Here is a 24,910-nt window from a genome sequence, read left to right on the forward strand (position 1 = left end):
ATACCACAGCTCACAGCAATGCCTGATTGCTGACCCACTGAGTGAAGCCAGGGATCAAACCTAAGTACTCATGGATACTAGCTGGGTTCATTACCACTGAGCCATGGTGGGAACTCCCCTTAGACTCCTTTTCTATTCATACTCCTCTGCTGAGTTCATCCAGTCTCATTTTCAGTGATATCTTTATAGATGACCTGCAAATATTGATCTGTAGCCTAGACCTTGCCCCTGAGCTCTAGATTTCTATATTGAACTGCCTACTCCATATCTGGACTTGGAGGTCTAGTAGACACCTCAGTCTTGAAATATCCAAAGACAAACTCCTGGTTTTATACCAGCACCCCTCGTTTCACTCACATCTGCTTATCACCCTGTGAACAAGTCCAGCCTTGCCAGATGGAGGATAAGAGGTCATGTAGAGATAAGGCATTCTGTCAACTGCAAGACCTCCAAGTGAGGCCATCCCAGAACAGTCACCAGCCAACAAACCAGCTAATGGTATGTGTGGTCTCAGGAGAGACCAGCCAAGTCAACCAACCTATCTCACAGAATTATGAGACCAATAAAGGTTGTTTTCTTAAAACATTAATACTTGGGATAGGGAGTTCCTGTTGTGGCTCAGTGGTAACAAACCCAATTAGTATCCACGGGGACACTGGTTCAATCCCTGGCCTTGCCCAGTGGGCTAAGGATCCAGCGTTGCCATGAGCTGTGGTGTAGGTGGAAGACGCAGCTCAGATACTGCATGGTTGTGGCTGTGGCATAGGCCAGCAGCCACAGCTCCGACTGGACCCCTAGCCTGGGAATGTCTATATCCTGTGGTTGCAGCACTAAAAAACAAAACAAAACAACAACAAAAAACCCACCTGTGATTGTTTATTCTTAATGAGAAATTCCAGATTACCTAAATTTTCTAGAAAGTATGTGTAATTTTAGGCAGAAAGAGTCACTTTTGAAGAAAGGCAATTACCTAATTCTCTAAATGCATGAATTGGGAGCTGGCCTTGTCATCTGCCCTTATTTCCTTGAATATGGTCCCGTAAGCTGCCCCAATTTTCTTACCTAGGAGAGTTTCTTTTGAGATTCTTGGGTAGAGCTTTCTGCATGCTTCATCTAGGCTGTAAAGACACCTGCGTTGATACACTCCCTTCTCAGTGAACTGCAGACAAAGGATGGAGCCAGGTCTATGTAAAAGCATCTGTTTCTTTTTATTTTAAAGCCTAGTGATGGTCCCTACATTTTAAATCTGATTAGAGTGGTGTACGTGGTGAACGCTCTCCATTTTGTATTGATTAACTTTCTGAGATTGAATCAAAGGGTGCTAAATGATTTTTAAAAATTAGTTTTTGACTCTGGATTGATTGAAAATATATTTTCAAAATTCTGTTTCTCAAATTCTTTCATAAATTTCATTAGGAAGCTATGGGGATTGACCAATTTTGCATTTGATCTGCTAGAAAGAATGGAGTCCAAGGACTTTGAAATTCCATAGGCCCCAAATCTGACCCCAAGCAGTTACATTTGACTTAACAAAACATTACTAATGAATCACTGCCTGATCTGATTGCTAGAGGAGAGAGAGATTCTGAAGGGCCTAGTAGACCCTAAAATAACTACTTCCAAGTCTTTCTTCCTCATTGGCTTGACTCCTTTCTATGGCATTCCATCACAGGTAGGGAGCCAGGCCCATGAGGCCCCGGCCTGAACCTCTACTACCAAGCCTCATTTACCATATTATTATTATTATTTTTTGGCCACACCTGCATCATGTGGAAGTTCCCAGGCCAGGGACTGGACCCATGCCACAGGGGCAAAACAAGCTGCCGCAGTGACAACACCAGAGCCTTAAGCCACTGCACCACAAGGGAACTCCTCGTTTATGTTATTCTCATCTCTGCCCTCACACCTCACTTTAGGACATCTGGTTAGTTCAGAATGTATGGCTTCACCATTATGAGTTTATCAGCCTTCTGCCTGACTGGACTGATAGTGCTTGAAGCACGAAGTCTTATTTCTATCTGTATGCTTTGCACCCAGCATGGGATTTGACATAATGCTGGTGCTCCAAATAGGTCTTGTGATGGGATGAAATAAACAGCTTCATGTCTCATTATCAAGTATAAATCTCACCCAAGAAGCTCGAGGAGTGATGAGAACTACACAAGTGTGTGTTACCATCACTGTCACGATCATCATGCCTCACTTCATGTCAGTAGTTGTGTCTCTGGGATTTCCTGTTTCCCTGGTCTTTATGATCTAGGAAGCAGTAGGAAGCTGGGCAAAAATCCAGGCCTCCTGGTTCAGAGTCAGTTAATCCTTCTTCACAACAGTATTATTGTCAGCCCGATGGAAACCCACAGAGGTCAGCAAAGCAGGAGTGGCAGAGAGAAGCCTAGAACAGCACGTCAGAGCCATTACCCCCATGTATGTGTGGGAAGAACACTGTCGTTCAGAAAAAGGTAACTCTGTCCTATCATTGTGCTCATTGCTCTGGTTCACGTCTTTAAAAAATAAATAAATAAAAGACTTTAGTTTTTCAAGCAGTTTTAGGTTCATGGCAAAATTCAAAGGAAAGTACAAGAGATTCCCCCTATATCTTTTGCCCCACAGATGCTAGCCTCCCCCACCCGTACCCGTGTTAAAATCGATAGACCCACATTGACACATCAGGGTTTACTCTTGGTGTTGTACATTCTGTGGGTTTCAACTCATGTTTAATGCCATGTATTCGTCTTTGCAGAATCATACAGAGTAATTTCACTGCCCAAAAAGTGCTGTGTGACTCCGCCTCCACAACCCCCGGCAACGGCTAATCTTGTCTCCATAGTTTTGCCTTTTTCAGAACATCAGAGCTGAAATCGTACAGAATGTAGGCTTTTCAGACTTGCTTCTTTCACTTAATAGCATGTATTTAAGTTACCTCTATTCCTTTTCATGTCTTAATAGCTCATTTCTTTTTAGTACAAGATCATATGGATGGACCATAGCTTATTTATCTGTACCTACTGAAGGACGTCTTGGTTGCTTCCAAATTTTGGCAATTATGAATAAAGCTGCTATAAACATCCATTGCAAAGCCTTGAGTAGGTATAATTTTTTGACTCCTTTGGGTAAGTTATTAAGAGTGTAATCGCTGGGTCATATTATAAGTGTATGTGTAGTTTTATAAGAAACTGCCAAACTGTCTTCTAAAGTGTCTATACCAATTTGCATTTGCTTCCTTTTTATTCTTCAACAACCCTATGACGTCAGCAGTAGTTTTACAGATGAGAAGACTGAGCTGCAGTGAATTTTCTAGGCACGTCAATGAAAATGTAACTCACCACTCACCACCCTTTAAGCCAACTTGGCATCCTAGATATTTCTACATACCTTCAAAAAGTTGCCCACAGCCCTACCTCCAGGTAAAATAGAACATCTATGACGTGTTAACACAGCCAACTTTATTGGAGGCTGGGTAAAGAGGAGAATGATGTTGGGAAAAACAAACAGAAAACTGTGGTTCTGAGGACTAAACAGCCCTTCAACACAGAAGGGATGGCAGAAAGCTTGTTTCATGAATATGAATCTGTTATTATCCAAGGCACCCGAGCCCCAGGAATTTTAAGTGGGGTTTGTGTGTGTGTGTGTGTGTGTGTGTGTGTAGGTCTCCCAGACCATGTGTTTCACAGGCATTTTGAGAGCTTGGATGACACAAACGTTGCATGGGGCATCCAGATATTGCATGGAACATACTTAAGACTAAAAAAAAAAAATTTCTTTATCTGAAAGTTAAAATTTACTAGGTGTCTTATCTGGGCCTTTTTGCATTTTTTTTTCTTGGTTTCAAGTTTGGGTTTTTGTTTTTCCTAATTCAGGCAACCTTTCAGAGTCTCATTTTGACAGTGAAGAAGACTGGTCCACCTGTGTCATTGACCGGAACTGTGACCCATGTCTATGTCTCTATCAATGCTTAGCAAGGGGATAGAACTGCCATGCATGACTTGCATCACTGTGTGGACCACTCCTGAGGTATATAGTCCTGCATATAAAGAAGGGCTTGTGAGCCATAGGGAAGGGAGATGGGATTTGGAAAGGAGACCAGCAGTATCAGCCCCATCACTATCATCATCACATGGTCCCACGGCTGACACCTTTTCCAGCCAAGCACAGAAGTTCTTAGGACTTTGTTTGAAATAGTTATGGGAGGACTTGGATGTATGAACTGAGGCAATATCTAGTCTGCTTGATTCTTATTTTCGGCACAACCCTCAGTAGCTACCTCTCTGTGTCTCTCACTTCCACCAAGACAAGGCCTCAGACGTCATACTGCAGAAGGAAAACTCATGCCCTGAAGGAGCAGGAGGACATGTTGCCTTGCTGTGTGATAGCTCCAGCTCCAGGTCTTGTGTGCCTCTGGGCAAGCCACCTCCTTTCCCCAGCCTCCAGCTACTTCCCTATAAAAGGAGAGGATTTACCATAAAGGAGGCAAGTCCTTTCTCCCTCTGTCTTGGAGCAAAGACACCTTCTGGTTCCTCCTACCCTACACCAGTTTTGGCATCTCTTAATAGTCACTCATCCCTTCGTCCCTTTCTTTTTCATCCAAGTTCTAATAAGTGTTGGATATTGCCTAGGCACTAGTAGGCAGGTGCTTCTGATAAATAAAATGTGTCCCCATGGCCATCCCTGAGGTCACATTCCAGGAGAAGAGAGGGACATGCACAGCTAAGTGCCATTCGGGGTGGGGAGTACCACTGGAGAGTTATAAACAAAGTTCCAGAGGACATCAGAGGAAGGAGGGAGCAAGAACCCCTGTGAAAGGGAATCTGGGAAGAGTTGAGAGATGAAGTGACTTCTTCTGAGCTGGGTCTTGAAAGATGAGTATGGCTTTACCATTCAGGTAAGATGCCTGGTGTATTCAGGGAGCAGTTAGAGGCTCCATTTGGATGAGAGAAGTTTCCACATGAATGACTGATGATGAAAAGCAGGGGGACCGCTTCCATTGCAATGGGGATAAAAGAGCAGAATGAATCCATCAACTGAGGGAGCATCTAGGAGACAATTATTCCTAATGCAACAATTCTTAAAATGCCTTCCTGGCAACATTCATTCACTTAGGTGATAGTGAAGCCTCTTAAAAAAAAAATAGGGCTGCCAACAGTGCATTTCCTAGTGATGTGGTATAGGACCCTGGAGCAGTGCTGAAATGCAATGAGAACATGTCATCCTCAGGCATTTGCCTCAATTGTAATCTGGATCCCCACAGGGTGGGCACGTTCCACAACTAGCAGTTACCCTGCCTTTCCATCTCATGATGTTTTATAACATCCTCCACATAAATGAGGCCCCTGGAAGGACGAGTGGTGGTTTTCAGGTTGAAAATCAGTGTCTATTCCTTTTCCAGGGAAGCTGACATCGCATTTTTTAGGGGTGACATGCCATTACAGAGATGCACTGAAAGGTTAAAATTCGAGCACACTCTTAAACATTCTAAGTGGCACATGAGCTAGAAAGGAGCTCTCATTAGGTGTAATGGCTCTTCTACCTTGAAATGCAGGAGAAGGACTCATGCTGAGAGAAAATATAACAGCACATGTTGGGTAAATAAGCACACTCTCAAAGAAATCCGAGCAGACTGGGTGTCTTTCAGTTTCAAAATCGCACAGCCTTGCATAGCTCTGGACAAAGGGAGCCAAGCCAAACACAGAGCCATATGCAGATGGAGCTGGGATGTGTTAGGTGTCTCCATTCAAAACTGGCCATGGCACAGTTGCAAGAAGAGCACTGGGAGGCTGCGCTAATTTTCAGCAGGTGCCACTTAGTTACCATTATCACCATCCTATCAGCAGTAGCAGTATCTAGGAATGACACTCACCTCGCTGAGGTGAGCTAAAAACCCTGCTTGCAAGACCCTCCCCAGAGGAGCAGACTTCATGACTTCCACCTTGAGATGAGGATACTGAAGGAGCTGGCCAACCATCGTCGCTAAGGTTACACAGCTAGAGAGAAAGTGAGCACCACTGTAAAACCAGGTTTCCCTGAAACCAAATGAAGCACCATTCTGGTGAAGCCCAGAGAAATCAAACAATTTGCCCAAGTTCACTAGACCTCAGAGGGGGTGTCATCTGAACCAAGAACCTTGATTTTCTGGCTAAATTCAGGTTATGCCTTTTCAGTTGACTGAGAACAGCTTACCCCTGCCAACATCTTGTCCAACTTTAAACTTTGTCACCTTTCCTTCAACAATTGTAGTGTCTGGTATTTCTGCTCTCTGTTTGAAAGGGAGTAATTGATAGTGTTTAACATCCTTCTTTAGTGGGAAAAATACCCATACATATTCCTGCTGCAAACCTCAAGGCTCTGCCTGCCTCTGAGCAGGCCTCCTTGGCCTCCTCTGAACTGTGGGCTTTGTTAACAACCTCTCTTTGAGGGTTGGGTGAGAAATGGTAATTCAGCCACTCACAGGGACTGCAGAAGAAAAGCCTGCAAGGTTTCCAGAGAGCCGGCGGGCATAGGCCACATTTTCAATGGACAAGGACAAAAGAGTCAAGAGTCATTTCCCCATGTGGCACCTTTGTGAGCATGATGAGAGAGAGGGAGGAGGAGAGGGTGAGAGAAGGAGAGGTAGGAGGAGAGTTATGCCAGGAGCAGGGAAACATCAGCTTAAGTTCTTTCAAAAGCAATTTAACTTTAGGGCAGAATCTTGGTTTCCAAGCAGGCTTATAGAATCTCCATTTTTTTTTTTTTCGTTTCAAGGTTTCCTACTGCACCCAGAATTTCTACAAATATTTCTTTGTAGAAAAGTAGCACTTTAAGAACAAAGAGGCACCATAAAACAGCAACAGCGACCCACTGCAGATTCTCCTCCAAACAGGAATATGGCAAAGGCGTGGTTCTGATCCAGGAAGGGGAAGGATCCCCAAGGTGAGGAGTGGTTTGAGTTTTTCTTTCTGTCCTGCATGCCTCAAGCTTAGGAAAAACCAAAACACAGCCTAGTCTTCAGCACTCTGCGTATACAACGAATGGCCAAAACTACCAGAGTCATCCTCATGGGTAGGTGGAATATTAGGATCCACTGGCTTAAAGCACTGGCCCCAAGCACTGGCCCCATTTTCCATTTTCCCTTGGGGTAACTCAGTTTGGTACCCATCAAAATCATTACCACAGACTCTGGGCACGTGGTGTTCTGCTTCCTACTTAAGACCTGAGTCTGGGCTGCCATCTTTTCCTTTGTTTCCTTCAGCATAATTAAAGGAGAAGATTCTTTGTGACCTCTAACAATTGAAAATAAACTCAGTGAACATAAAGGCCATAAGATGGGAGTGGTTTTAGGAGAATCCACCTTTAAATTTGCATGTTTCTCTCCTGCAACACTCCTTTAAGCTACGAGATTCACATTTGGACACAAAAGAAGACCTCAAGCCAACTTCTCACTTGAAGCTCATCAGTTAAAACCTTGGTGCATGCTGTAGGCATACCATGAAATATTATACAACCTTAAAGAAGAAGGAAATTCTGACACATGCTACCACGTGGATAAACCTTGAAGGCATTATGCTAAGTAAAATAAGCCATTTGTAAAAAGAAAAAACTGCATGAGTCCACTTACAGGAGCTACCTATAGCAGTCAAAGTTATAGGCACAGAAAGTAAATTGTGTTTACCAGGGGCTAGGGAAGAGGGGGTTTCAATTTTGTAAGATGCAAGGACTTCCGGAGAAGAATGGCAGCGATGGCTACAAAACAATGTGAAATACTTAACACTGATGAACTTTATACTTAAAATGGTTAAGACACTCAATTTTATGTTAAGTGTATTTTACTATAGTTCAAAAAAATTAAACCTGGGTTACAGCTAATATCATACTCAATGGTAAAAAGATGAAAAGTTTTTTTTTAAGGTCAGCAATAAGACAAGAATGCCCACTCTTGCCACTTTTATGCAACATAATATTGGAAGTCCCAGCCATAGAAACTGGGCAAGAAAAAGAAATAAAAGGCACCTATATTGGAAAAAAGTAAAATTATCACTATTTGCAGATTATATGATACTGTATATAGGAAACCCTAAATAGTCCACCCCAAAAGTGTTACAACCAATAAATGAATTCAGTAATGTTGTAGGATACAAAAATAAACATTAAATATGTGGCATTTATATTTGCTAACAACAAAGTATCAGAAAGAGAAATTAAAACAATCTCATTTACGATTACAGGACAAAGAATCAAATACCTAGGAGTAAATTTATCTAAGTCAGTAAAAGACCTGTACTCTGAAAACTATGTAACACTGATGAAAGTAACTGAAGAAGAGACAAATAAAAGGAGCAATATTCCAACCCCATGGATTGGAAAAATTAATATTGTTAAAAATTCCATGCTATGCAAAGCAATCTGCAGATTCCCATTAAAATTTCAATGGCACTTTTCATAGAACTAGAACAAGCAACTCTAAAATTTATACGAAATCACAAAAGACTCCAAGTAGCCAAAAAAAATCTTTCCAAAGAAGTACAAAGCTGGAAGCATCACTCTCCCTTGTTTCAATTTATATTACAAAGCTATAGTAACCAAAAGAGTAGGGCATTGGCATTAAAAAACTGACATACAGATCAATGGAACAGAACAGAAACCCATGAATACATGGCCAATTGTTTCATGGCAAAGGAGCCAAGAAAATGCAATGAAGAAAAAACAGTCTCTTCAATAAATGGTTTTAGGAAAACTGGACAGTTACAAGCAAAAGAACAAAACTGGACCACGGTCTTACACTATACAAAAAAACTAAAAAATAGAGTAAAGATTTTAATGTAATGCCTGAAACCATAAAACTCCTGGAAGAAAAAAGATATGGTAAAACTTGACATCAGTCTTGCCAATGATTTTTGGAGTGAACACCAAAAGCAAAGGTACCAAATGCAAAACAAACAAGTAGGATTACATCAACTGAAAAAGTTTCTGCACAGCAAGGGAAACCAACAAATGAAAAGACAACCTTTCAAAGTTGCAAAGGAAAAATATTTACAAATCTTTTATCTGAAAGGGGGTTATTATCTAAAGTGTATTAAACAGCTCATGCACTCAAAAGCAAAAAATCAAAAAACAAAAACAGAAGTTCCCGTCATGGCGTGGCGGAAACGAATCTGACTAGGAGCCATGAGGTTGCAGGTTCAATCCCTGGCCTCGCTCAGTGGGTTAAGGATCCAGCGCTGCTGTGGGCTGTGGTGTAGGTTGCAAACGAGGCTCGGATCCTGAGTTGCTGTGGCTCTGGTGTAGGCTGGCAGCTGTAGATCTGATTTGACCCCTAGCCTGGGAACCTCCATATGCTGCGGGGGCAGCCCTGAAAAGACAAAAAATAAAAATAAAACCCCCCACAAAACAAAAACAAACAAGCCCCAATCAATCCACTTTAAAAAACAGGCAGAGGATCTTAACATATTTTTCCAAAGAAGATATACAGTTAGCCAATATCCAAGACATGGAGACAACCTAAATGTCCATTAATGCGTAAGTGGATAAAGAAAATGTTGGATATAAATGCAATGGAGTACTATTCGGCCATGTGAAGAAGGAAATCTTGCCATATACAACACAACATGGAGGAAACTTGAAACAATTATGCTAAGTGAAATAAGAGAAGGACAAATATCATATGATGTCACTTATACATAGAATCTAAAAACAACCAAACTCAGATACAGAGAACAGATTGGTGGTTGCCAGAGGTGGGGGGTGGGGGCCGGGTTAAATGGGTGAATGGGGTCAAAACGTACAAACTTCTAATTATAAAATCAGGAAGTCATAGAGAGGTAAGGTACAGCATGGGGACTATAGTTAATAATACCATATTATATATGTAAAATTCACCAAGTAGATCGTAAAAGTTCTCATCACGAGGAATAAACAATGTAACTATGTGTGGTGATGTAGACATAGTGGTGATTATTTCTTAATATATACAAATATCAAATCATTATGTTGCGAACCTGAAACTAATACAATGTTATAATTACTGATATCTCAATTTAAGAACAAAACAGGGTGAATTTCAACAATAATTCTGCCTTTTTGGCCTGACTCACCTGCCTTCCTTGACCTTGGAATCTTTAGAATCTAACAATTGGGCTAAGAAGCTGCAGAATACAGTCTTGACCTTGTTGATGGCAAATGTGATTCTATATTAAACTGACTTTTTCCCACTAACTTTAAGTTTCAAAAAAGACCAAACCTGCTTATCCCAGTGAGTGTTAGTTTCATTTAAAGTCATAATGAAGGGGTCTGTCAGAGTGGAGAGAAGGCAGAACTGAGGCACGAAAAGTCTTCAAGTGGACACAACTAACCAAAGAGGTAAAATTTCCATTCCTTCCTGTTATTTAATTATTTCACCTGTTTATTCTCATAGTCATTCAATAAGTAATATTTAGCTCATTAACCTTTTTCAAAAATATAGAATATTAAGAGATGTACTCTCATCTTTTTTTTTTTTTTTTCCCATTTCTTGGGCCGCTCCCACGGCATATGGAGTCTCCCAGGCTAGGGGTCTAATCAGAGCTGTAGCTGCCAGCCTACGCCAGAGCCACAGCAATGCGGGATCCAAGCTGAGCCTGCAACCTACACCACAGCTCAAGGCAACGCTGGGTGGTTAACCCACTGAGCAAGGGCAGGGATCGAACCCGCAACCTCATGTTTCCTAGTCGGATTTGTTAACATTGTGCCACGACGGGAACTCCTCTCATCTTATATAGAAAAAAAGAAGGACACAGGCACAACGAATGAATCAACAGCACCTAACATTAAGCACCTATGACAGGCTAGAAAGTGGGTGAGTAAAACCACAGTGTCTTGAGTTTCTTATTTAATTCTGTTTCCCATCTAAATGGAATCAAAAGAATATTGTATTGCCTACCTTCACAAAAACTCATTTCAGTCTGTTTTTCTGAAACCCCCACCCTGGCTGTCCCTAATCTTGGCTCATCAAAAGCATCTCCTGGCTCCCTTGCAGCTACATACCAATGTCAAGTTCCCAGGGCAGCAGGGGATAAAGAGATTTTGGTGTCATCAGTGTGCAGGCAGTTGAGGGGGGAATCCCAGAGGAGTCCAGAGGTTGCTGCAGAAGAAAACAGTGAGACCAGAGGAGCGAGAAAGAAAACTTGGAGACTGGCAATACCCAAGGGAATGGACAGAGAAGTAGAAGGATGGGAAGAGGTGTGGGTCATGGGATTCAAAGGAAAAAAGGGCTTGGAGTTGAAAGTCAGGGTCAACAGCTTCTAACATAGAATCAGAAGTGTTGACATTTAGATCGTCCCTTGGCATTTTTAGAAAACCATGTCCGTAACGTTGGGTGGTAAAGGGATGGAGACACAAGAATCAAAGGGAATATGATGGGGCCAATAAATGCAGCTAGTTCCTTGAAGATGACCGGGAAGTAAGTGAGTCACAGAGAGGCATCTCTGAGGATGCAAGGCATCTCCAAGGTAGGTGGATGCAAGGCTCAGGGGCTGCAAAGGGGGCATCTGCTGTTGAACACGTAGGCTGGAGTTGAGTGTTTTGTAGGCTGTGGTCAGAGTGATTTGGAGAGAGGGAGAGAGAGAGCAAGATTAAGATTCAAGATTTAAGAAGTAGCAGGGTGGCCACAGGAGGGGAGATTCTAGGGTTGTGACAAATGGGAGAAAACTCTTTGACAGACCAGGCTCAATGCCGCCTCTCCCACAGAGCCCCTGATCCAGACCCAGCTCACCTAATGCCAACCCCTTTCCTCACCATGGCAGGGCCTGGTGCAGAGTTGGTGCAGAGCGGTTATTTACAGTGAACAAGGACAGAGAGACTCCATCTTGCATGGCTCAGCAGCAGACTCTGTGTGGAAGCCTGAGTGCATGGACGCACATGGCCAGGGCTCCAGGCATGGGGTGGCTGCCACTCTCTGACTCTCCCTCCTTGCTTCTCTCCTTCCCACTTAACCCCCATCCTCTGATGTCTTGTAGATCCCTCTTCCCAAGGACAGAGACCCTGGGGCCTTCCCTAACGTGCTGGGAAAATCCAGAGTCTTTTGTGACAAGGGTTCTTCTTCCCTGGGAGAAACCTGAGCAGGGCTCAGCCAGGCAGTAGGAAGGGCTCGCTTCCTCCTCCCCACTCCTACCCACAGGCCCCATAGGCACTTTTCTGGAAGCAGTAATGGTGCCTCAGCCCAGGAAGTGCCCAGCTGTGAAATGAGTCCTGCTCCCATGAAGAAGCCAGCAGCCACCTGCTTCACAGGAGACCAGAGAAATGGACTCTCCATAGAGAGATGGAGGGTGGGACACCCTGTCTGCAGGATGCCCACCTCCCACCCCGGGAATTGAGGGACCCCACTGAGAGGCTCAGCCCAGATGCTGGGGTCGACTTCCCTATTTGTCCACTCTCGGCCCTAAAACTTCACTCCCTGCAGGTCAGTCTTGACACCAGGCCTCCTGAGAACTCAGTTTCTGCCTCAGCCCAAAGGCAGCCCCACCTTGTGTCCCAGACTGAGTCTTCAGAAAACGGCTCCCTGGGGAGAAAGCTCTCCCTCCCTCATCTTCTCTGTCCCCTCTTAGATCATCCGCTCTGCTCCCAGGCACCAGCCTCTTCCAGTCACCTTCCACTGCCTCAGCTCCACCCCTGCATCACCGACAGCAGTCACCTCCTGCATGTGCCCTGCCCTGCAACCTGCCAGGACACCCTGAAGAGACTTCCTCATGCTGACGACTCTCCTGGGCTCCACCAGCCCTGCCTCACTGCCCAGGCTTGCTCATTCCATGCTGGCCTCAGTTTGCTGCTCTGTAAAATGGGCACAAGGGCATCAGCCATTTTGGGGGTAGTGTGAGGCTTGGGTGAGACAGAGAGGTGGGGTGTCCTCAGACACTGGCCCGGGATCCCCAGGGAGTATTACCACTGCTGATGCCCAGCTCCCATCTTTGCAAGCACCTCTGGCTGCCCTCTCTTCCTGGAGAGCAGCTCCTACCTCAATCCCGGCACATACAATGTACCCCTGAGAGGTTGCCCAGCTGGAAACAGGCAGACAAGCGTAGATTTGAGAGACAGGCCTGAGTTGGACTCTAACTCCAGTACAATCTCTGTGTCTGAGAGTGAAATCATTAGCCCCTGGAGCCTGAGCTTGTACATCTATAAAGCCTCTGCAGTGGGAATTTCTGGATAATGAAGTGAACTGACATTGGAACATACCTGGTATTTGAGGGCACTGAACTCTGCACTCCTGGCCAATGTCCTTGCTAGGAGGAAGCAGGCAGGCGACTGGGGCTTTGGTCCAGAGCACCTCGGGACTTCCCTGGAAAAGCACCGGAGCCTGCCCTGCAGGGAGCTGCTCCTGATGCTGGGGTCGCCTCCTTCACAGGCCTGGGGATGTGTTTGATGTAATCAACAACTACTGGTGTCTGTTCCCGGAATCCTGACCCGGAGGCCTCCATCCAACGAGCCTGCATATGTTCCTCTAAATTAAATGGGAGCCTGGGGAGAGAATGACTTTTGTCAGCATGCGGGGTCAAGAACACCCCTCCTCCTTCCTGTTTTCCTACAACAGTTATATACAACTGTGTGCTTTACCCTGGGCCGTGCGTGTCAGCTGCTAACAGCATCCTACTTAGGAAGGACTAGAAGGTGCAGGAACAGGGCCCTCCCGGTGCCTGGAGCTGACTGAGGAGGGCCTGGGAGGAGCTGCTGGGGCGTGTTGTGGAGCGAGGGCTCCAGGATCACAGCGCCAGTGCCGGATTCCTAGTTTACTCGTTTGGGACTGTTTCTGAGTCTCTTTTTCCAAATCTGTCAAATGGGTGCTATAACAGTGCCAGAGGGTGCCGTGGAGCCAAGGGCATGGCATGGTGTTGACATTCTTTAAGGACTCGTGTCGTGATTAGCTGGCATTGAATGATCAGTGCATGAGCTCTGGGTGTTCTGTTAATGGAGAGGAAGAGAAAGTAGTGGTGGTGTAAAGCACCTACTATGTGCTGCCCATACATGGGCTTTTGTATTTAATCCTCAAAACAGGTCAAGGAACTGGGTACGTTATTCCCATCCTAAGGGAGAAGAAAGCCTCAGGTTGTAATTAGTATCAATAGCAAGAGATATTCAACCATGGGCACCTGCCTCCTAAGTATCCTGTGATGCCTGGATGCCTGGGGGTCACAGGGGGACTAGCAACTCACAGGTGGGCTGGGATGCTGCCTGGAAAACACTCAGAGGAGAGGGGAAACGAGGAAAGGGGCTGAACTCACTGAGGAGAGGGACATCTCTCCAGGACATCTCTCCAGCAGCTAGGAGTGCTTGACCACCCAGACCCAAGCAGCCCACACCATCCAGCCCTGACCCCTCCAGCCATTCCTGCCTCTGTTCTCTGTGCCTGGAACACTCCTGCCTGCCCCTAGGCTGGAATTCCTACCCGTCTCTGAATCAGAGGCCCTTCTCCAGGAACCACCCATGTGAGCCAGACACTGTCCTGCACTCTGACAGCGCCCTGCATTCTGCCTATCACCGCCCACCTCCCTTGGTTAACTGGCTGCCTCCACACACTCTGTGCTCCAAGAGGATGAGGGCTGGGTCTGTCTCACTGCCCTGCTGCGTGTAGTTCAAACCCCACACAGAGTGGGGTGCACTGGCATCCTTACTAATGATATCATTTCTGAGTGAGGCGCAGGTCAAGTTCTGCGCACAGAGCATAGTAATGTCCACGTGAGCAAAGGGTCATGTTCAGCCCCGGTCAGCTGTGGTCTTCATGGTTAAAGAGGCTCCAGGCTTTGCATGGAAAGGCTTCTCTGTCCATTCATTCATGTGTTCATCGAGCAGGTATTTTTGGTGCCAGGTGATACCATACACAGAATTTCCTAAAATTGGTGAGACACCATGGCAACCTTGGGCAGGTAAATGATAAGGATGGAGTAGGTACCGGTAGTCATAGAAGCTCCAATAAGGAACCGTCGATAGAGAGGGAAACCTAGGGGACTTTGAGAGATCACTGTAAGTTAATAACTGCTCAAGAGAGCCATCAGAACAAGGCAGGCTCGCTTGACTAGTGGAGGCGTGAGATATGCCTCAGGTCACTGGGTGGGGAATGGGGTGAGGCCTGCATTCAGGTTCAGACCAAGGGCAGGAGTCTGAGGACCACCCTTCTGCTGATTTGGATAAGCACCCTGACAGTCCTAGTCTGACCTTATAGCATCAAATACTCTCTTACTGGATAATGAGGAAGAGCTACTACTCTAAGAAAGAGGAAGAGGCAGTTTTTTCCCACCCGCACTCCTCTTGGGTGAGAAAACTGTAGCCCACTTGATCCTGGGGCAGAGCCTCCTTGCCTGCCCACCTGCATCTCTCACAGGTATCCTATCCTAATAAGTCTATTTCTTGCCTATCACTTTGTCTCTCACTAAATCCCTTCTGTGTGGAGGCACAAATATCCTGAACCTCAGTAAGTCCAGACACCAGGTGAATGATTCTAATTTAAAACTTTGGGTTCAAGACCCAATCTGGGTTTAGGCTGGATTCGTGTCCTGGCACTTGGGTGCCAGGTTCTGGCTAGGTTCAGGTCAATAGTGCTGTTGGTTTCATAAATGCGTGAATGCCATGGTGCCTGGCAGGTGCCGTGCTGCAGGTCAACTGCAGGGGGTAGAGTGTTCTGTCTGTTCTACCAGCAAACAAGTCTACTTTGGCCAACAAGGAGAAGGCAGGACCTGCTGGGCAGTGGGCAATCATGGCGGACATGGGACAAAGGTGCAGTTCATGGAGTTACAGGCATTTCAGTTCATAATTACAGAGGGTCGGGTCATTTTATAAAACACCAAGAGCACTGACATGCCGACCATGGAGAAAGAGAAGGACAAGGGCTCAAGGCCTCAGCCCTTGACCCATTTCCTTCTTGGATGGGCATCTAGCCTGGGCGGCATGGCAGCCTCTGCCTGATTTTTAAGTCCTGAGCCCTGGTGAACTTTGGTATCATTGACAGACGCTGAGATCTTCTGCCCTCAGCATGCAGATGTGGCTGAAGCATGACAAATAGAGACCCTGGTTGGGAGGGGGCTGCTTGAGGGACCCCTTCCAGGCTGTGACAGTGCTCATCAAACCATCTCCCCTCAAAAGGCTTTTCCTTCTTACTCAGATATGATTAGAAAAATGACCAGGCTTTGAGCTAAAAATATGTATGCTTTATGTTCCTCCACAGGGGGAAAAATAAGACAAGAGAATCTATGAAAGTAACAAGGAATTTCATCCTTCAGTGGATTTCAGAATGGATATTTTAGACTCAGCCATCCGTAAACATTGGGTAATATCATACTCTTGTAATGCAGAATGGATTCCACAGAATGAGCTACAGATCTGCATTTGGCCCAGTGGGGGGCGGGGGGGGGTCCTCTCTGAGCATTTAACAATCTAAGTGATGGCTGGCGTCCTCTGTGCCCAAACAGACTGCACGGTCAAGGGCCAATCAACCAAATAGCATCGTTCGTGGGCAATGTTCTGCTGGGATGTGCAGAGAGGTGAGCTTGGGCCCTGAGCCCAGGCAGCCTGAGTTGGCTGGGGAGGGGGCTCTGAGCCGGAACCCGGATCTGTCAGCCCCTGACTGTGCCCTGTCTCGGATCCCAGTGGCTGCAGGGCTTGTAAGGTGCTGAGTGATGTGGCCCCAAGAATTGTCTCTACCACCCCCTTCCATTCTCACCCTCCACCCAGGGCTGAAGGGCACAAGGTGATCTCTCCCTCTCCCTGTCCTCCCTTCATCCTCTGCCAGCACTGGGATTTTGTGTATGTGCTTCTCCCTGCCCGGTTCAGCCATTCCCCAGAACTTTCCCTCCCAGCTTGAGCAGCACACCCTCCAGAAACCACCCCCTACCCCGCGCCCCAAGCTCAGGATGGATTAGCTGCCTCTTCTGCAGTGACTTGTTGATTCCAGGCAATAAATGCTAAGCCTGCCCCATACTCAGTACCACCTGTCTCCCAGCCCCATCAGCACCCTGTCTTCCCCTCCACCTGCATTAACCAAGCTCCTCACTTCTACACATCTGCCAAACCTTGGAGCCCCCTTCCCTGAGCCGAGCTCCTTCTCATGTCCGAGCCTCCAACCATGCAGGGCCCCAGGGACTTTCTCATCTTTGTCACCAAATTCAAACTCAGATCCTCCTCCTCCTCCTTCAAGGATCATCTTAAACATCACCTCCTCTCTGAAGCCCCATGCCTGCCAGAACCCACAGAAGTGCCCCCTCACTCCAGTGCCCCCCCCCAGCACCTGGTGCCTCCACACCCACCCACCATCTCCCAGCAGCAATTTGCCCACACGAGTGTCCAGGATGGAAAACGAGCCTCTCAGCTGAGTTCAAAGCCTACTGTCTGGGTCTACACTGCTCCTGACACACAGGAACATACCCACGTCTGAAACCTGGAATGGGAAAAATAAAGATGCTTCCCTCTCTCGTCTTATGAGCTACTAACCTGGGCCCCACAAGGAAGGGGCTTCTGAGGCAGAGGGGGCCATAGAGGTTCCTCCCACCCCTCCATTCAGCTCAGAAGCACAGGTCTGTAATGCTAAATAATAAGGCAATTCTGTCCCCAGAAGACGTGCATCCAGCTTTCTTGGATTTAGGAAAAGAAGGTACCAGCCTGTTTAATAAAAGCCAGGATCACAGGTGCAGTGTGTTTAACAAAAGCCTGCAGAGTAGCGGATTCGCAGAGCATCACCCAGCCCCCTGCTAAGCGTTTCACATCCCTCATTGCCTTTATCCTCAAAACAACGTGATGAGCTAAGTTCAACTACCCCAGTTTTACAGAGCAGGAAACCAAGAGAGTATCTGAGTCTCTGTCTGGGCAGTCACACAGATATTAAGTGGTCAAACTGCCTTTAGGGGTTCAAGCTCCAGTGGCCTGGGTTCAGAAGCACAGCTCAGAATAGCCCTGCGAGCCCCACCTCTCTGCCTTTGGATTTCTTCAGCACATCTTTGGATTCTGGCTGGTACTTGGAGAGACTGTACAGCTTGCACACATTTAGGTCAGCTTGTCACAGGCCCATGCACAGATCTGTCCCATTCCTCCTTCTCTGACTCGGGAGGCTGGCAGGGTGCTATACTGGATTTCCAAAGGTGACTTGCATTAGAAAAATATATTCTTTTGATCACTCTCTGTCTTTCCCAAGTTGTGAAGGCTGAAGATCAAATTGCCAAGTGGAATCCCATCCATCACGGGGACCAACACCAGCCATCTGCTCCCCACCACCACCTTCAAAGAGCGCATGGAAGCTGGGCAGCTGGCTGACAGCTGGAAGGAGGGCAAGATGGCCTGGCCAGGGGCTGGGGAGGCCTGGGTTTGAATCCAAGCTCTGCAACTACCTTTGGGCAAGTGCGACCTTGGGCAAGTCACTTCTCTCTTGGCTTTTTTTTTCTCTAACTGCATAGCAAATTTGCTGTAAATGACGAAATGACTGAATGAGCTAAGGGATTAATGAATGATGTAATAAACCAGCCATCTTCCTGCTCTAAGATGCAATGACTCTGAAGCACTTGTCTAATGAACAGCCCATTTTGGTTACTGGCCAGATCATAACCCAGTCATGGTGACATAGGACCGGCATTACACCCCTGGTATCTTTACTTGAGGAGAGAATTTAAAGCAATGAGGCTTTAAGCTAGATACAAAGCATGCCATGAGGTTTGTGAAGCCTGGGTCTCTCTTCTTCTGCTTGCACATAAACCCAGCTGTCCACCCACTATCCCCAGCACGGGGTGAGGGGCTGCCCAGGGCTGGGGGTGGTTCAGTTGAACACAAGCTGACCTCTCAAGGTCTCCCCAGGCTCCAGCTTCTGATTCAGGAATAGTCCCTGTGAATAATAGATCTGGTTGCTGACACTGTGCATGATAAAGTGACCTGATACAACGTCCTATTAAGATAAATCACATTTAAGTTTAGGAAATTATATGTTTGAATCCTGTAATTTAATGTCACTGTGACGCCTGAGCAGAAGGAGAGGGAACTCAATTAGAGGCTAATTAGACCAGGCGACTCACCAGCCTTGGGCTGTCATCCTGCCTGTACTTAAGGGGGTTAAGAAGAGCAACCCATAACTCCAGCCCCTATGCCTTAGTTTCCCAGCCTGCAAAATGGGAACGAGTCAAAGAGAGAGGGAAGCTTGGCCTTGAATGAGAGAGAAGGAAGTGAGGGCTCCAAGGAAAGATCCTCAGCTAACCTCAGTTAAGCAAGGAGCCCCCAGCAAGCACCTCAGCATCCTCTCTCTGCCCTGCTCCTGCCAGCTCCTCCTGGGTCCTGGATAGGCTTCAGAGTGTCTGTGAATTCCACCTGACAGGATGTAAAACCTGTGTGGGGTCAAGTTTGCAGGGCGGGTCTCTCAGAGCTTCCATCAGCTCTTTAGAAAGTGGGCAGAGCTCGTTATCCCACAAACCACCACACCCTCCACACTTTCCTTCAGCATCAACTATTCTAGAACCTCTCCCTTTCTAACCAACACCCTCTGCTCCTTTCATTTTGGCTGCTTTGCCATTTCCTGCTATGACACATCTTGGCCACGGTCACCATCCTACCTCCTCACTCTGTCCTGCCATCACTCTCATCCCCTCCCTCCCTGCTCTTTGCAGGGTTACTGCTGGTCTCCTAGGAGCCACCCCCATCAGTCCTCGCCCATCTTGACATCTCTCCAGCATCGACCCCCCTTTGCCTCTTCACTGAATCCCCATCCTCTTCCAGCATGTGTGAGCCCAGACATGGTCCTTCCAGAACCATCGCTGTGCAAGCTTCTCTTGTATTTCCCCTGGGCTGCAGCTCTTCCCTTCTCCACCCGTGCAGCACAGTCTCCAGGCCAGCCCTCCCAGGGCCTCCAGGCTGAGGGGGCCCAGGTTTAGTGCCCACCTAGACTTTCTCTTGAAGCTTCAGGCCCAGCTGACCAACCACCCCCTGGATGCCAGAGAGACTCCCAGCTCACCATTCAGAAGAAACGCAAAATTTCACATCCCACTTGGGTAGCTGAGATAGCAACACACTAGGCTGCTAGAAGCAGAAAGCTTCCTCTTAAACTTCATCACTCTTTCCTCCCCAGTATAATCTTGGACACCAAATTCTGAGACGTGAGAGTGTTCCCACCAAGTAGAAGTCTTCAGAGGTGAGGAATATTTCCACCAAGGGAATCACGTGGGTCAAGTTTACCATGATGAAGCTGATGTGTTGGGGGGGCTCTGTAATGGGGTGGAGGATCCAGTGTGTTCAGGAGAAATAAGTAGGTAGGAGAAGATGGGGGAGGCTGAGCAGAGTTGGGGGGAGGATGGAGTGGAGGCCATAAGGAAGGAGGCCAGAGCACTCAGTCCAAGGAGACATGACCTTTAAATGGAGTCAGTAGTGAGTAAGGTCAAGGGCAGAGTGGGCTTTGGGGGAAGGATGCAGATGAGATGAACTGACATCTAGGTTCAAAATGGAATTTGGCTGCCAGTTTTCCCTGATGCTGCCCCCATCCCCTGCTTCCTGCCTGAGTCTGGGTCCACCATGTCTTACTAAAGCTCAGGATGTGAGCTAGTGAGGGGATGAGAAGCAAAAACTTGGCAAGGAATGCAAGCCTACAATAGCATGGCGACCAAGCTCTGTAGAATGTAGACGGAAGATAAGGACACGAGAGGTCTCGGATCCAAGACCTGCTCCAAAGGAGAGGCAGACACAGAACAGGGCTTCTTGGTCTCCAGTAATCAATACCAAAGAAGGATTCTCTCTACGACTGCTTGACCATATGATGATGGCAACAGTGACAACTCAGAAATAATAAAAGAAGGGCTTCTCTTCCTGCAGCACTTACTAAGTCTTGGCGTTAGGCTTTAATAACTTCAGAGATAGAAAGGCTATAAATACACAAGAACTCATTTGAAAGTTGGTCTAAATTTCTTTTGCATTTATTCACTTCTGTGAATTTTTAAAAGTAAGTCTTTAAATTTCCTTGTTTTTTTTTTTTTTTTTTTTTCCTCCCCAGGCCCCTCTAGCTGAACACAGGAAATATTGACTGAAACAAAAATTAAAAATGCATAAATTCACAACACTAAATACTTAAAAATGGAAAAACTTCAACTTTCAAGTGATGCATTTAGTGGATTAATAGCATGAATGCTCCTGATGTTATTAAAGTTTCCAATTGTACTTAAGATTTGGGGATGCTTTTTGTTTAAAAGGCATCAGCTTAGCCAATTCTCATAACAGTTCCCTGAAGTTAGGTACTATTATCACCCTCATTTTAGAGACAAAAATCCGAGGGTCAGTGAGGTTAAGAGACTTGCCTGAGGTCACTCAGGGAGGGCTTCTGAAACACAGGCTACTGCTGCTTATGATCAAAATGAACCTCCACCTAAGGAGAGCTTTGGGAAGGGTGCCACCCAGCTCAGCTCAGCAAGCATCTCTCAGCCAAGCCAGGTGCCTTATAAAATAGCAAGGAATTGTTTCAATAGACTGCACTGTGGAGAGAATGCAAAGCAAGGAAAAGCAGAGAATGGGCCTGGGGGACTCTTTCAAGAGGAGCAGTTTAATCAGAATGGCAGAATAGGGCCGGGAGGGAAATAGCTGGAGCGGCTACCTCCATAAGCTGCCGGCCTATGCCACAGCCACAGCAAGAAACACAGAATCTGAGCTACATCTGAGACCTACACTGCAGTTCATGGCAACGCCAGATCCTTAACCCACTGAGGGAGGCTGGAGATTGAACCCACATCCTCATGGATATTAGTCACATTCTTAACCTGCTGAGCCATACCAGGAACTCCCTTTGGGTCCATTTTTATTAGGGGAGCATAGACCAGACCAGACTGGGAAGGACTAAGGGAGGGGAATGGAAACCCAGAGGGAGACCTAAGAGTTGCAGGAGCAGAAACAGATAAGAAATATGGGGCTCGATGACACGCACATTCTGCGTGGCTGCTCAAATATTAATCCACAATATACTTTAATGGTACAGAACACCAGTGAGCATGGGAGGGACACGAAGGGCTTTGGATACCCTGAAAAATGGTGTTGTCACTCCAAGATTTTATGGCCTCATCTTGAGCAGAGCTTCAGCAAAACCCTAAGCAAATGGTCCAGGTGCCAGACAGTGGCAGCTTCCACCCTTGAGTCAGCAGCTCCCTTACAATTGCAGCACATCCATGTCACCTAAGGTTACCACCTCACACAGTCAGATCATCTCAAATCCCCAAGCTGCACGGCCTTTGCGCTGGGAAAGGGTCAGGCTTGGGGACAGAGAGGCTCGTTACACCCACGCAAAGATTAGCCCCTGTGTGACCTTGTGATGAACATCTGAAATTCAGTTCTGACACCCGTGAAGTGGGCTGACTAGGTTTTCGGTGAATGTTAGTGACATGGCGTGTGATGGGACCAGCTTAGCCCCAGGCACAGGGTGGGGAGACAAACTCTGGACCCTTATGTCTCCCTGGTCACCTGTTCCAGCTCTTCCTCATCGTGGTTGCTGGGGGATGAGGCTCCATGCAGATGGTGAGTCACCCCCCCATCACACAGCCTGTTGTAGCAGCCCCAGGCCCTCACCGGCATCTCCCAGCTCCAGTTCCTGGCCCCCACTCCTGCCGTGTGCTGACTTCTCCCAGAAGGGCCAGCCTGGGCCAGAGGAGACCTGGCTGACTCCATGTGGGGTCTGCAGAGAGTATCCCTCATTCTATAAAGATGAGAAGGGATGAAAGGCCAGTCTGCTTAGACCCCCAGTGTACTAAGACATCACGGAAGTCATGTCAGTGTCCATGGCAATAAGACAGGACTTAAGGGCTGCCTCTGAGAGCCATGGGCCCTTCTAGGTCCTGAGGGAGACACGAGACAGCTGGCGCAGCCACGGCGAGGAAGAGGAACACGGTGCACTGGCTGCAGGCAGTGTGCCTGAGGCTGTCCATCTGTAGCACCTTCATCCTTCCAGGAGACAAAAGAGGCTTGGAGAGCATGAGTCCATGGCTGAAGGACTCCTGGACCCTCAGGGGCCACAGGGAGACAGTGACCCCAGAAGCCAATGCTCCTACCTCCAAAGGGCCCATCTGTGCCCCCCAGGGATCCACCTGCCAAGGCTCGGGTTATCTCAGGGAAGGGAAAAGACCCCAACCTCGGACACCTGCAGGCCATTCATCTTCAGCCTTCCTGCCAGGACAAAGTGAGGGGTGCATGCCTGGGAGGACAGCCTAGGTGGGGGCTTAAGGAGGGGAAGGGAGGGCAGGGGAGCTGGCTGGGCCTTCATGTGAATCCTGATGCTCCCTTTAACTTCAGTTTTTCAAGCAGAAAATGAGAGCAACAGCAGTAATACAGCTGCCACACAGGATTTTGAAGACCAAGAAGCAAAACGATCTCCAATGTGGCAAATGTTATGCAAATATCATTTGCCTCTTCCCCTCTCTTATGCAAGTACAGAATCATTACTGCAAACAGACCTCCCTGTTCCCCTCTTCTCACAAGTTGCTGGCTCCATTTATCAGAAAATATGAGGCTGTGAAGCTGCCTTCAAGGCGGGGCTGCTATGCACAGCTGCTCAGGCAGTGCACTGCACAACTCCAGGGGGTGCCACATGGAAGGGGCACCTCTGGAGCTGAGCAGAGATGTGACCTTTCATACGAAGGGGTACTGTGAGGACTGCATTTGTTAGATCACTCTGGAAAATGCCAAAGACTGCAAAGATTGGCCACCGTCACATCGGTTAGCAGCACAAGTTTTACGATTACCCTCTCTCCACCGACCCTCTATCAGCAAAGTCTAAAAATCTGGTGTCCTTACTCTCCAGCTCACTGTACAATCGGCAATAGCAACAGGGACGCACACATGCACACATTACTTAAAGGCAGGTGTTAATCACTGCCCCCAAGACTGTACTGTCTTGCAACCCAGTATTTTTGAAACTTGAACATGTATGTGAATCATTTGGAAAACTTGGCTAAAATGCAGATTCCAATGGGGGGAGGTAGTTTAGGAGGAAAAGAAGAGAAGAGAGATGCTGAGATGCTCCACTTCTGACAGTTGCCTGGACCTTGTTACAGTGAGTCTGATGCTGTGGTTTCAGGGACCTGCTCTGTGGAGAGAATGTGTACCACCCCCAGCACCAGACTCTGGCATAAGGGATGGGCTTTTTTTCCTCTTGATTTGCTGAGGACCTGCTTGAAATGATGAGTCAGGAAACGGAGGCCCATAGATCCAATCTAGCCTGCTGTCTCTTTTTGTAAATAAAGTTTTATCAGGCCCAGGAATTTACATATTGCCTATGGCTGTATTTTTATATACATACTTGTCTTGTCTATGGCTGTATTTATAAAACAGCCACACCTGTTTATGGACCATCTCTGCACAATAGCAGCGTGGTTGAGCAGTTGTGACAGAGAGAATATGGCCTGCAAAGCTGAAAATAGGTCCTATCTGGTCCTGTAAGAGAAAGCTTTCTGATCCCTGGGCAAGATGACCAAGCCCCTGAAGTGAGACAGACTTGCACTGAGTGAGGCAGGGGACAGAGAGAGACAGGAGAAATGCCGAATTTAACATCAAACACTTCATCACACTGTGTTTTCGGCCTGGGGCCCAGCCAGCCCACTTATTTCGGAGGGGAGAGAGGTACGGTCAGTCCTTCCCTACAGCACCGTGGTGGATGAGGTCTCCCTGGTGAGGGAGAAACCGGATACACCCTGGGAGCCATGGTGAGTCCATCTTGGCCTCATCACAGAGACCTAAAGAACTGGCAGAAGCCATCATGTATGCAGGGCAATGTGGCCTATTTATTGTGGTCAAGGTGTTCTAGGAAACCCATCTGGCCCTGGCTGTGTCCAGAGGCATGGCCAGCCTCTCCTCAGAGGGCCAGTTCATCCTGACATTCAGCCACCAAGCAAAGATTGAGAGGCTAGCTTTAAAAACTCCCTTGGGGTGGAGTTCCCATTGTTACGCAGTCTAACAAACCGGACTAGAACCCATGAGGATATGGGTT

The 24,910-nt window shown here is 47.0% G+C and overlaps 1 long non-coding RNA gene across 1 annotated transcript in view; it reads right to left on the minus strand.

The window, feature by feature from the left end:
• Positions 10,668-24,910, minus strand: part of LOC102162742 — a 452,540-nt gene continuing 438,297 nt past the window's right edge. Inside the window, exon 10 of the long non-coding RNA XR_002345309.1 lies at positions 10,668-13,458. This is a non-coding gene — a long non-coding RNA (uncharacterized LOC102162742). The remainder of the gene's footprint in view (positions 13,459-24,910) is intronic.

The sequence above is a fragment of the Sus scrofa genome, chromosome 6 (genome assembly GCF_000003025.6).
Source record: "Sus scrofa isolate TJ Tabasco breed Duroc chromosome 6, Sscrofa11.1, whole genome shotgun sequence".
NCBI lineage: Eukaryota > Metazoa > Chordata > Mammalia > Artiodactyla > Suidae > Sus > Sus scrofa.